Source organism: Mustela nivalis, assembly GCF_964662115.1.
Source record: "Mustela nivalis genome assembly, chromosome: X".
Taxonomy (NCBI): domain Eukaryota; kingdom Metazoa; phylum Chordata; class Mammalia; order Carnivora; family Mustelidae; genus Mustela; species Mustela nivalis.
In genome coordinates, this window is record NC_139040.1 from 89,175,837 (window position 1) to 89,189,330 (window position 13,494).

General features: G+C 39.1%; 1 pseudogene across 1 annotated transcript in view; it reads right to left on the bottom strand.

Moving 5' to 3' along the window:
- Positions 1 to 1,532: 1,532 nt before the first annotated feature.
- LOC309856610 (elongation factor 1-alpha 1 pseudogene) overlaps positions 1,533 to 13,494 on the bottom strand; it is a 56,413-nt pseudogene continuing 44,451 nt past the window's right edge. The window contains exon 2 of the transcript XR_014316630.1: positions 1,533 to 2,529. The product of XR_014316630.1 is annotated as an elongation factor 1-alpha 1 pseudogene (transcript). The remainder of the gene's footprint in view (positions 2,530 to 13,494) is intronic.

Sequence of the window (13,494 nt, forward strand, 5' to 3'; positions counted from 1 at the left end):
TATTCCATTGTGTGTATATACCACATCTTCTTTATCCATTCATCTATCAAGGGATACTTGTGCTACTTCCATAACTTGGCTATGGTAAATAATGCTGCTATAAACATAGGGGTGCATGTATCCCTTTGAATTAGTGTTCCTGTATTATTTGAATTAATACCCAGTAGTGTGATTGCTGGATCATAGGGTAGTTCTATTTTCTAACTTTCTGAAGAACCTCCATACTGTTTTCCACAGTGGCTGCAAAAGTTTGCATTTCCACCAACAGTGCAAGAGAGTTCCCTTTTCTCCAGTCCTCATCAATACCTGTTGTTTTTTGTGTTGTTGGTTTCAGTGATTCTGACAGGTGTGTGGGGTGATATCTCATTGTAGTTTTGATTTTCTCGGTGATCAGTGATGTTGAGCATCTTTTCATGTGTCTGTTGGCCATCTGGGTGTCTTCTTTGGAGAAGTCTGTTCATATCTTCTGCACATTTCTTAACTGCATTGTTTGTTTGGGGAGCTGAATTTGGTAAATTCTTTATAGATTTTGGATATTAGCTCTTTATCAGATATATCATTTGGATCTATCTCCTCCCATTCAGTAGGTTGCCTTTTTTTTTTAAGGATTTATTTATTTATTTATCTGAGAGAGAGGGAGAGTGGAGCGAGGTGCAGAAGGAGAGGGAGAGAGCGAATCTTCAGCTGACTCTCCACTGAGTGTGGAGCCTGACGTGGGGCTCAATCTCAAGATCCTGAGATCACGATCTGAGCCAAAATCAAGAGTCAGATGCTTAACTGACTGAGCCACCCAGGCACCCCAGGTTGCCTTTTAGCTTTGTTGATTGTTTTCTTCAACATCCAAAAGCTTTTTATTTTGATGGAGTCCCAATAGCTTATTTTAGCTTTTGTTATCTTTGCTTCAGTAGACAGAAGCTGCTATGGCTGATGTCATAGAGATTACTGCTTATGTTCTCCTCTAGGATTTTGATAGTTTCCTGTCTCACATGTAGGTCTTTCAACCATTTTAGAGTTATTTTTGCAAATGGAGTAAGAAAGGGGTCCCTTTCATTCTCCTGCATGTTGCTGTCCAGTTTCGCCAACACCATTTGTGGAAGAGACTGCCTTTGTTTTCACTGGATGAACTTTCCTGCTTCATCGAATATTACTTGACCATATAGTTGTGGGTCCATTTCTGGGTGTTCTATTCCATTCCACTGATCTAGGTGTCTACATTTGTGCCAGGACCATACTGTCTTGATGACTACAGCTTCTTTTTTTCCCCTCATTAAACTTATGTTTTAATGGGTCTCGAAATTCTGTGACAGATTTTTGGTCAAGTTGTTTCCATTACAAAGTACTGATTTTAGTAATAGCTTAGAATTGCCACACACATGAAAAAAAAAAAAAAAGAACAAATGGTCCACAAGACATTTTCCTTTCCTTCTGAAGGTTTTACGATGCATTGTTATCATTTACCAGTCTTTTACTATTAAACTTAAATGGTCAACTGACACAAACCATTCTGAGACCATTCTTCCACAGCTGATTAAGACCAGAGTGACAGATATTGGGAATAATATACATTTAGGCTTCTGAGCTTTCTGGGAAGACTTGGTGACCATACCAGCTCCAGCTGTCTTCTTGTCCACTGCTTTGATGACACCCACAGCAACACGGCCCAGAGGGGGATAGTCAGAGAGGCTCTCAACACACACAGGCTTGCCAGGAACCATCTCAACAATGGCAGCATCACCAGATCTCAAGAACTTGGGACCATCTTCCAGCTTCTTTCCAGAATGATGATCTATCTTCTCCTTCAGCTCATCAAACTTGCAGTGTGAGCTGTGTGACAATGCAGCAGAGGTGCATATCCAGCACTGATTTGGCCTGGATGGTTCAAGATAATCACCTGAGCTGTGAAGCCAGCTGCTTCCATTGGTGGATCATTTTTCCTGTCACCAGCCACATTGCCACGATGAACACTTTGGCAGACACCTTCTTGACATTGAAGCTCACATTGTTCCCAGCAAGAGCCTCACTCAAAGCTTCATGGTGCATCTCAACAGACTTTGCTTCAGTTGTAACATTGACTGGAGCAAAGGTGACCACCATGCCAGGTTTAAGAACACCAGTCTCCACTCGGCCCACAGGGACAGCACCGTACCACCAATTCTGTAGACGTCCTGGAGAGGTAGACACAAGCTTGTCAGGTGGACAAGTTGGTGGCAGAATGCAATCCAGAGCTTCAAGCAGTGTGGTTCCACTGGCATTCCCATCTTTTCGGGTGACTTTCCATCCCTTGAGCCAAGGCATGTTAACAGTTGGCTCTGGCATGTTGTCACCATTCCAACCAGAAATTGGCACTAATGCTACTGTGTTGGGGTTGTAGCCCATTTTCTTAATGTAGGTACTGCCTACCTTAATGATTTCCTCGTATCTCTTCTGGTTGTCGGGTGGCTCAGTGGAATCCATTTTGTTAATACCAACAGTTAGTTGTTTTACACCCAGTGTGTAAGGCAGAATGGCATGCTCATGGCTCTGCTCATTCTTGGAGATGCTTCCTTCAAATTCACCAATGACAGCAGCACTAATCAGGACAGCACAGTAAGCCTGGGATGTACCTGTAACCATGTTTTTGATAAAGGCTCTGTGTCCTGGGGCATCAGTGATGGTCCCATAATACTTGCTGGTCTCAAATTTCCACAGGGAGATATCCATGGTGATACCACATTCACATTCAGCTTTTGGTTTGTCCAAGACCCAGGGACACCGGAAGGAGCTCTTTCCCATCTCAGCAGCCTTCTTCTCAAAATTTCCATGGTTCTTTTATTGATTCCATCACATTTGTAGGGCAGATGACCAATAGTGGGTTCAATTCCTTGATTTATCTTTCTGCTGCTTCTTTATGGGTGTATAGAAGTACAAGACACATAGATCATTGTAACAGAATAGAGAGCCCAGAAATAGACCCTCAACTCTATGGTCAACTAATCTTTGACAAAGCAGGAAAGAATGTCCAATGGATAAAAGACAGTCTCTTCAACAAATGGTGTTGGACACATTGGACAGCCACATGCAGAAAAAAGAAACTGGACCACTTCCTTACACCACACATGAAAATAGACTCAAAATGGATGAAAGACCTCAATGTGAGAAAGGAAATCATCCAAATCCTTGAGGGGAACACAGGCAACAACCTCTTCGACCTCAGCTGCAAATCTTCTTCCTAGGAACATCCCCAAAGGCAAGGGAAGCTAGGGCAAAAATGAACTATTGGGACTTCATCAAGATCAAACTCTTTTGCAGCAAAGGGAACAATTAACAAAACCAAAAGTCAGCTGACAAAATGGGAGAAGACATTCACAAATGACATATCTGATAAAGGGCTAATTACAAAAATCTATAAAGAACTTAGCAAACTCAACACCCAAAGAACAAATAATTCAATCAAGAAATGGGCAGATCATTTGCGAGGATGTGGATGGAACTAGAGGATATCATGCTTAGTGAAATAAGCTAATCAGAGAAAGACAACTATTATATGATCTCCCTGATATGAGGAACTGGAGATGCAACATGGGGGGTTATGGTGTAGGAGAAGAATGAATGAAACAAGATAGGATTGGGAGGGAGACAAACCATAAGTGACTCTTAATCTCACAAAACAAAATGAGGGTTGCTGGGGGGAGGGGATTTGGGAGAGGCGGTAGGGTTATGGACATTGTGGTGGGTATGTGCTATGGTGAGTGCTCTGAAGTGTGTAAACCTGGTGATTCACAGACCTGTACCCCTGGGAATAAAAATACATTATATGTTCATAAAAAAAAATAAATAATAAATAAATTTTTTAAAAAAGAAAGAAAGCTCTAAGTTTTCCCCTAAAAAACCTGCTGTGTTTTAATATTTTTTTTTAACTTTTTATTTTTTATAAACATATATTTTTATCCCCAGGGGTACAGGTCTGTGAATCACCAGGTTTACACACTTCACAGCACTCACCAAAGCACATACCCTCCCCAATGTCCATAATCCCACACCCTTCTCCCAAACCCCCTCCCTCCAGCAACCCTCAGTTTGTTTTGTGAGATTAAGAGTCACTTATGGTTTGTCTCCCTCCCAATCCCATCTTGTTTCATTGATTCTTCTCCTACCCACTTAAGCCTCCATGTTGCATCACCACTTCCTCATATCAGGGAGATCATATGATAGTTGTCTTTCTCTGCTTGACTTATTTCGCTAAGCATGATACGCTCTAGTTCCATCCATGTTGTCGCAAATGGCAAGATTTCATTTCTTTTGATGGCTGCATAGTATTCCATTGTGTATATATACCACATCTTCTTGATCCATTCATCTGTGGATGGACATCTAGGTTCTTTCCATAGTTTGGCTATTGTGGACATTGCTGCTATAAACATTCGGGTGCATGTGCCCCTTTGGATCACTACATTTGTATCTTTAGGGTAAATACCCAATAGTGCAATTGCTGGGTCATAGGGCAGTTCTATTTTCAACATTTTGAGGAACCTCCATGCTGTTTTCCAGAGTGGCTGCACCAGCTTGCATTCCCACCAAAAGTGTAGGAGGGTTCCCCTTTCTCCGCATCCTCGCCAGCATCTGTCATTTCCTGACTTGTTGATTTTAGCCATTCTGACTGGTGTGAGGTGATATCTCATTGTGGTTTTGATTTGTATTTCCCTGATGCCGAGTGATATGGAGCACTTTTTCATGTGTCTGTTGGCCATCTGGATGTCTTCTTTGCAGAAATGTCTGTTCATGTCCTCTGCCCATTTCTTGATTGGATTATTTGTTCTTTGGGTGTTGAGTTTGCTAAGTTCTTTATAGATTCTGGACACTAGTCCTTTATCTGATATGTCGTTTGCAAATATCTTCTCCCATTCTGTCAGTTGTCTTTTGATTTTGTTAACTGTTTCCTTTGCTGTGCAAAAGCTTTTGATCTTCATGAAATCCCAATAGTTCATTTTTGCCCGTGCTTCCCTTGCCTTTTGCGTTGTTCCTAGGAAGATGTTGCTGCGGCAGAGGTCGAAGAGGTTGCTGCCCGTGTTCTCCTCAAGGATTTTGATGGATTCCTTTCGCACATTGAGGTCCTTCATCCATTTTGAGTCTATTTTTGTGTGTGGTGTAAGGAAATGGTCCAATTTCATTTTTCTGCATGTGGCTGTCCAATTTTCCCAGCACCATTTATTGAAGAGGCTGTCTTTTTTCCATTGGACATTCTTTCCTGCTTTATCGAAGATTAGTTGACCATAGAGTTGAGGGTCTATTTCTGGGCTCTCTATTCTGTTCCATTGATCTATGTGTCTGTTTTTGTGCCAGTACCATGCTGTCTTGATGATGACAGCTTCGTAATAGAGCTTGAAGTCCGGAATTGTGATGACACCAACGTTGGCTTTCTTTTTCAATATCCCTTTGGCTATTCGAGGTCTTTTCTGGTTCTATATAAATTTTAGCATTATTTGTTCCATTTCTTTGAAAAAGATGGATGGTACTTTAATAGGAATTGCATTAAATGTGTAGATTGCTTTAGGTAGCATAGACATTTTCACAATATTTATTCTTCCAATCCAGGAGCATGGAACATTTTTCCATTTCTTTGTGTCTTCCTCAATTTCTTTCATGAGTACTTTATAGTTTTCTGAGTATAGATTCTGTGTCTCTTTGGTTAGGTTTATTCCTAGGTATCTTATGATTTTGGATGCAATTGTCAATGGGATTGACTCCTTAATTTCTCTTTCTTCTGTCTTGCTGTTGGTGTAGAGAAATGCAACTGATTTCTGTGCATTGATTTTATATCCTGACACTTTACTGAATTCCTGTATAAGTTCTAGCAGTTTTGGAGTGGAGTCTTTTGGGTTTTCCACATAGAGTATCATATCATCTGCGAAGAGTGATAATTTGACTTCTTCTTTGCCGATTTGGATGCCTTTAATTTCCTTTTGTTGTCTGATTGCTGAGGCTAGGACCTCTAGTACTATGTTGAATAGCAGTGGTGATAATGGACATCCCTGCCGTGTTTTTGACCTTAGCGGAAAAGCTTTCAGTTTTTCTCCATTGAGAATGATATTTGCGGTGGGTTTTTCATAGATGGCTTTGATGATATTGAGGTATGTGCCCTCTATCCCTACACTTTGAAGAGTTTTGATCAGGAAGGGATGCTGTACTTTGTCAAATGCTTTTTCAGCATCTATTGAAAGTATCATATGGTTCTTGTTCTTTCTTTTATTGATGTGTTGTATCACATTGACTGATTTGCGGATGTTGAACCAACTTTGCAGCCCTGGAATAAATCCCACTTGGTCGTGGTGAATAATCTTTTTAATGTACTGTTGAATCCTATTGGCTAGTATTTTGTTGAGTATTTTCGCATCTGTGTTCATCAAGGATATCGGTCTATAGCTCTCTTTTTTGGTGGGATCCTTGTCTGGTTTTGGGATCAAGATGATGCTGGCCTCATAAAATGAGTTTGGAAGTTTTCCTTCCATTTCTATTTTTTGGAACAGTTTCAGGAGAATAGGAATTAGTTCTTCTTTAAATGTTTGGTAGAATTCCCCTGGGAAGCCGTCTGGCCCTGGGCTTTTGTTTGTTTGGAGATTTTTAATGACTGCTTCAATCTCCTTACTGGTTATGGGTCTGTTCAGGCTTTCTTTTTCTTCCTGGTTCAGTTGTGGTAGTTTATATGTTTCTAGGAATGAATCCATTTCTTCCAGATTGTCAAATTTATTGCCGTAGAGTTGCTCCTAGTATGTTCTTATAATAGTTTGTATTTCTTTGGTGTTAGTTGTGATCTCTCCTCTTTCATTCATGACTTTATTTATTTGGGTCCTTTCTCTTTTCTTATTGATAAGTCGGGCCAGGGCTTTATCAATTTTATTAATTCTTTCAAAGAACCAGCTCCTAGTTTCGTTGATTTGTTCTATTGTTTTTTTGGTTTCTATTTCATTGATTTCTGCTCTGATCTTTATGATTTCTCTTCTCCTGCTGGGCTTAGGGTTTCTTTCTTGTTCTTTCTCCAGCTCCTTTAGGTGTAGGGTTAGGTTGTGTACCTGAGACCTTTCTTGTTTCTTGAGAAAGGCTTGTACCGCTATATATTTTCCTCTCAGGACTGCCTCTGTTGTGTCCCACAGATTTTGAACTGTTGTATTTTCATTATCATTTGTTTCCATGATTTTTTTCAATTCTTCTTTTATTTCCCAGTTGACCCATTCATTCTTTAGAAGGATGCTGTTTAGTCTCCATGTATTTGGGTTCTTTCCAAACTTCCTTTTGTGGTTGAGTTCTAGCTTTAGAGCATTGTGGTCTGAAAATATGCAGGGAATGATCCCAATCTTTTGATACCGGTTGAGTCCTGATTTAGGACCGAGGATGTGATCTATTCTGGAGAATGTTCCATGTGCACTAGAGAAGAATGTGTATTCTGTTGCTTGGGGATGAAATATTCTGAATATATCTGTGATGTCCATCTGGTCCAGTGTGTCGTTTAAGGCCTTTATTTCCTTGCTGATCTTTTGCTTGGATGACCTGTCCATTTCAGTGGGGGGAGTGTTAAAGTCCCCTAATATTATTGTATTATTGTTGATGTGTTTCTTTGATTTTGTTATTAATTGGTTTATATAGTTGGCTGCTCCCACGTTGGGGGCATAGATATTTAAAATTGTTAAATCTTCTTGTTGGACAGACCCTTTGAGTATGATATAATGTCCTTCCTCATCTCTTATTATAGTCTTTGGCTTAAAATCTAATTGATCTGATATAAGGATTGCCACTCCTGCTTTCTTCTGATGTCCATTACCATGGTAAATTCTTTTCCACCCCCTCACTTTAAATCTGGAGGTGTCTTCGGGCTTAAAATGAGTTTCTTGGAGGCAACATATAGATGGGTTTTGTTTTTTTATCCATTCTGATACCCTGTGTCTTTTGACAGGCACATTTAGCCCATTCACATTCAGGGTAACTATTGAGAGATATGAATTTAGTGCCATTGTATTGCCTGTAAGGTGACTGTTACTGTATATGGTCTCTGTTCCTTTCTGATCTACCACTTGTAGGCTCTCTCTTTGCTTAGAGGACCCCTTTCAATATTTCCTGTAGAGCTGGTTTGGTATTTGCAAATTCTTTCAGTTTTTTTTTGTCCTGGACGCTTTTAATCTCTCCTTCTATTTTCAGTGATAGCCCTGCTGGATATAGTATTCTTGGCTGCATGTTTTTCTCGTTTAGTGCTTTGAAAATATCATGCCAGCTCTTTCTGGCCTGCCAGGTCTCTGTGGATAAGTCAGCTGCCAATCTAATATTTTTACCATTGTATGTTACAGACTTCTTTTCCCAGGCTGCTTTCAGGATTTTCTCTTTGTCACTGAGACTTGTAAATTTTACTATTAGGTGATGGGGTGGGGGCCTATTCTTATTGATTTTGAGGGGCGTTCTCTGAACTTCCTGAATTTTGATGCTCATTCCTTTTGCCATATTGGGGAAATTCTCCCCAATAATTCTCTCCAGTATACCTTCTGCTCCCCTCTCTCTTTCTTCTTCTTCTGGAATCCCAATTATTCTAATGTTGTTTCGTCTTATGGTGTCACTTATCTCTCGAATTCTCCTCTCGTGGTCCAGTAGCTGTTTGTCCCTCTTTTGCTCCGCTTCTTTATTCTCTGTCATTTGGTCTTCTATATCACTAATTCTTTCGTCTGCCTCATTTATCCTAGCAGTTAGAGCCTCCATTTTTGATTGCACCTCTTTAATAGCTTTTTTCATTTCAACTTGGTTAGATTTTAGTTCTTTTATTTCTCCAGAAAGGGCTTTTATATCTCTCGAGTGGGTTTCTCTAATATCTTCCATGCCTTTTTCGAGCCCGGCTAGAACCTTGAGAATTGTCATTCTGAACTCTAGATCTGACATATTACCGATGTCTGTATTGATTAGGTCCCTAGCCTTCGGTACTGCCTCTTGTTCTTTTTTTTGTGTTGAATTTTTACGTCTTGTCATTTTGTCCAGATAAGAGTAAATGAAGGGGCAAGTAAAATACTAAAAGGGTGGCAACAACCCCAGGAAAATATGCTTTAACCAAATTAGAAGAGATCCAAAATCGTGAGTGGGGAGAAAGGGGATAAAAAGAGGTTCAAAAAGGAAGAAAGAAAAAAAAAAAGCAAAAAGAAAAGAAAAGAATTTTTAGAAAAAGAAAACACTTTTCAGAAAGTGGTTGTTTTTCTGTTTCCAGAATTGCTGTTCTTCTTCTCTTCGATCTGCCGATGGATTTTCAGGAGTTTGCAATCTTTAGATAGGCTATCTAGCTGATCTCCGGCTAGCTGAAGCAGTCTCAGCTTGCTACTTCTCCGCCATCTTGACTCCTCCCCCTGAACATTTTATTTCTTTTTCTTGCTTGGTACTGTCTAGAATCTCCAGTACAACTTGAAAAAAAGAAAAAAGAAGTTGCGAAAATGGATAACTTTGTTCTAAATAATAAGGGAAAATATTCAATTTTTCACATTGAAATATGATGTTAATTGTGGGGAGTTGTTGTAGATGACCTTTATCTGGTTGAGGAAGTCCTTATCTTTTCCTAGCTTTTTGAGTGACTCTATCATGAAAGGTGTGATATTTTTGTTACATACTTTTTCCTGCTTGTATAAGATGATCATGTGAGGTTTGTCCATTAGCCTGTTAATGTGGTATATTGTATTAATTGTTTTTGAGGTGTTAAGCCCACTCTCCGCTCCTGGGATAAATCTCACTTGGACACACTGTATAAAGCTTTTTATATGTAACTGGAATCAGTTTGCTAGTATTCTGTTCGAGTTTTTTTTTAAGATTTTATTTATTTATTTGGGAGAGAGAGAATGAGAGAGAGAGAGAGAGAGAACGTGAAAGTAGAGAGGTCAGAGGGAGAGCAGACTCCCTGCAAGCAGGGAGCCCAATGTGGGATTTGATCCTGAGACTTCAGGATCATGACCTGAACTGAAGGCAGCTGCTCAACCAACTGAGCCACTCAGGCATCCTCAAGATTTTTTTTTTTAATTAACATACACTGTTATTTGTTTCCGAAGTACAGGTCTGTGATGCATCAGTCTTACAGAATTCATAGCACTCTCCATAGCACATACCCTCCCAATGTTCATCACCTAGCCATCCCATCCCTCCCACCCCCCTTCCCCTCCAGCAACCCTCAGTTTTTTTCCTGAGATTAAAAAGTGCCTAATGATTTTCCTCCCTCTCTGATTTCCTCTTTTTTCATTTTTCCCTCCCTTCCCCTTATGATCCTCTGTCTTGTCTCTCAAATTCCTCATATCAGTGAGATATGATAATTGTCTTCTTCTGATTGATTTATTTTGCTTAGCATAATAAACTCTAGTCCCGTCCATTTCATTGCCAGTGACCAGATTTCATTTCTTGATGGCTGCATAGTATTCCCTTGTATATATATATACCACCTCTTCTTATCCATTCATCTCTTGATGGACATCTAGGTTCTTCCCATTATTTAGCTATTGTGGACATTGCTGCTATAAACATTCAGGTTGCAAGGATTTTTTTATTAAAACATTAAAAATTTTAAAATTTTTTAAAAAATTATAATTGCAATAGGGTAACTCTATTTTCAACTTTTTGAGGAAACTCCATACTGTTTTCCAGAGTGGCTGCACCAGCTTGCATTCCCACCAACAATGTAGGAGGGTTCGCCTTTCTCCACATCCTTGCCAACACCTGTCATTTCCTGACTGGTTAATTTTAGCCATTCTGAATGGTGTGAGGTGGTATCTCACTGTGGTTTTGATTTGTATTTCCCTGGTGCCAATTGATGTTGAGCACTTTATCATGTGTCTGTTGGCCATTTGGATGTCCTCTTTGCAGAAATGTCTCTTCATATCTTCTGTCCATTTCTTCATTGGATTACATGTTCTTTGGGTGTTGAGTTTGATAAGTTCTTTATAGATCTCAGATACTAGCCCTCTATCTGATATGTCATTTGCAAGTACCTTCTCCCATTATGTTAGTTGTCTTTTAATTTTGTTGACTATTTCCTTTGCTGTGAAAAAGCTTTTTATCTTGGTAAAGTCCCAATAGTTCATTTTTGCCCTTGCTTCCCTTGCCTTTGGCGATGTTCCTAGGAAGAAGTTGCTGAGGCTGAGGTTGAAGAGATTGCTGACTGTGTTCTCCTCTAGGATTTTGATGGATACCTATCTCACATTGAGGTCTTTCATCCATTTTGAGTCTATTTTCAAGTGTGGTGTAAGGAAATGGTACAATTTTATTCTTCTGCACGTGGCTGTCCAATGTTCCCAACACCATTTGTTGAAGAGACTGTCTTTTTTCCATTGGTCATTCTTTCCTGCTTTGTCGAAGATTAGTTGATCGTAGAGTTGAGGGTCTATTTCTGGGCTCTCTATTCTGTTCCATTGATCTAGGTGTCTGTTTTTGTGCCAGTATCCTACTGTCTTGATGATGACAGCTTTGTAATACAGCTTGAAGTCTGGAATTGTGATGCCACCAACGTTGGCTTTCTTTTTCAACATTTTTCTGGATATTCAGGGTCTTTTCTGGTTCCATATAAATTTTAGGATTATTTGTCTCATTTATTTGAAAAACGCTGATGGTAAATTGATAGGGATTGCATTAAATGTGTAGATTGCTTTAGGTAGCATAAACATTTTCATAATATTAGTTCTTCCAATCCATGAGCATTGAATGTATTTCCATTTCTTTGTGTCTTCTCAATTTCTTTCATGAGTACTCTATAGTTTTCTGAGTACAGATTCTTTGCCTCTTTGGTTAGATTTATTCATAGGTATCTTATGGTTTGGGGCGCAGTTGTAAATGGGATTGACTCCTTAATTTCACTTTCTTCTGTCTTGTTGTTGGTGTATAGAAATGCAACTGATTACTGTGCATTGCTTTCATATCCTGATACTTTACTGAATTCCTGTATGAGTTCTAGCAGTTTTGGAGTGGATCTTTTAGGTTTTCCACATAAAGTATCATTTCATCAGCAAAGAGTGAGAGTTTGACTCCTTCTTTGCTGATTCAGATGCATTTTATTTCTTTTTGTTGTCTGATTCCTGAGGCTAAGATTTCTAGTACTATGTTGCATGGCAGTGGTGATAGTGGACAGCATTTCTGTGTTCCCTACCTTAGGGGAAAATCTCTCAGTTTTTCCCCATTGAGAATGATATTCGCTGTGGGTTTTTCATTGATGGCTTTGATGATATTGAGTTATGTACCCTCTATCCCTACACTGTGAAGAGTTTTGATCAAGAAAGGATACTGTGCTTTGTCAAATGCTTTTGCACCATCTATTGAGAGTATAGTATGTTTCTTGTTCTTTGTTTATTAGTGTATTGTATCACATTGGTTGATGTGTGGTATCGATCCAAACTTGCAGGCCAGGAATAAATCCCATTTGATCATGGTGAATAATCCTTTTAATGTACAGTTGGATCCTATTGGCTAGTATTTTGGTGAGAAATTTGGGGTCCTTTCTCTTTTCTTTTTTATAAGTCTGGCCAGGGGTTTATCAATCTTATTAATTCTTTCAAAGAACCAGCTCCTAGTTTCATTCATTTGTTCTACTGTTCTTTTAGTTTCTATTTCATTGATTTCTGCCCTGATCTTTATTATTTCTCTTCCCCTGCTGGGTTTAGGCTTTCTTTGCTTTTCTTCCTCCAGCTCCTTTAGGTATAAGATTAGGTTGTGTATTTTAGACCTTTCTTGTTTCTTGAGAAAACTTATATCGCTATGTACTTTCCTCTCAGGACTACCTTTGCTGTGTCTCATAGATTTTGAACAGTTGTGTTTTCATTTTCATTTGCTTCTATGAATTTTTAAATCATTCTTTAATTTCCTCATTGACCCAATCATTCTTTGGTAGGATGTTTTTTAGCCTCCATATATTTGAGTTCTTTCCAAGTTACCTCTTGTAATTGAGTTCTCATTTCAGAGTATTGCGGTCTGAAAATATGCAGGGAATGATCCCTGTCTTTTAGTATTGGTTGATACTTGATTTGTGACGCAGGATGTGATCAATTCTGGAGAGTGTTCCATGTGCACTAGAGAAGAATGTGTATTCTGTTGCTTTGGGATGAATGTTCTAAATATATATGTGATGTCCATCTGATCCAGTGTGCCATTTAAAGCCTTTATTTCCTTGTTCATCTTTTCCTTAGATGATCTGCCCATTTCAGTGAGGGGGGGGGTGTTAAAGTCCCTTACTATTATTGTATTATTGTGATTTGTTTCTTTGATTTTGATGTTAATTGGTTTATATAGTTGGCTGCTCCCATGTTAGGGGCATAGATACTTTAAATTGTTAGATCTTCTTGTTGGACAGATGCTTTAAGTACAATATAGTGCCCTTCCTCATTTCTTATTATATTCTTTAGCTTAAAATCCAATTTATCTGGTATAAGGATTGCCAACCCAGCTTTCTTTTGATGTTCATTAGCATGGTAAATTTTTTTCCACTCCCTCACTTTAAATCTGAAGGTGACTTTTGGTCTAAAGTGAGTT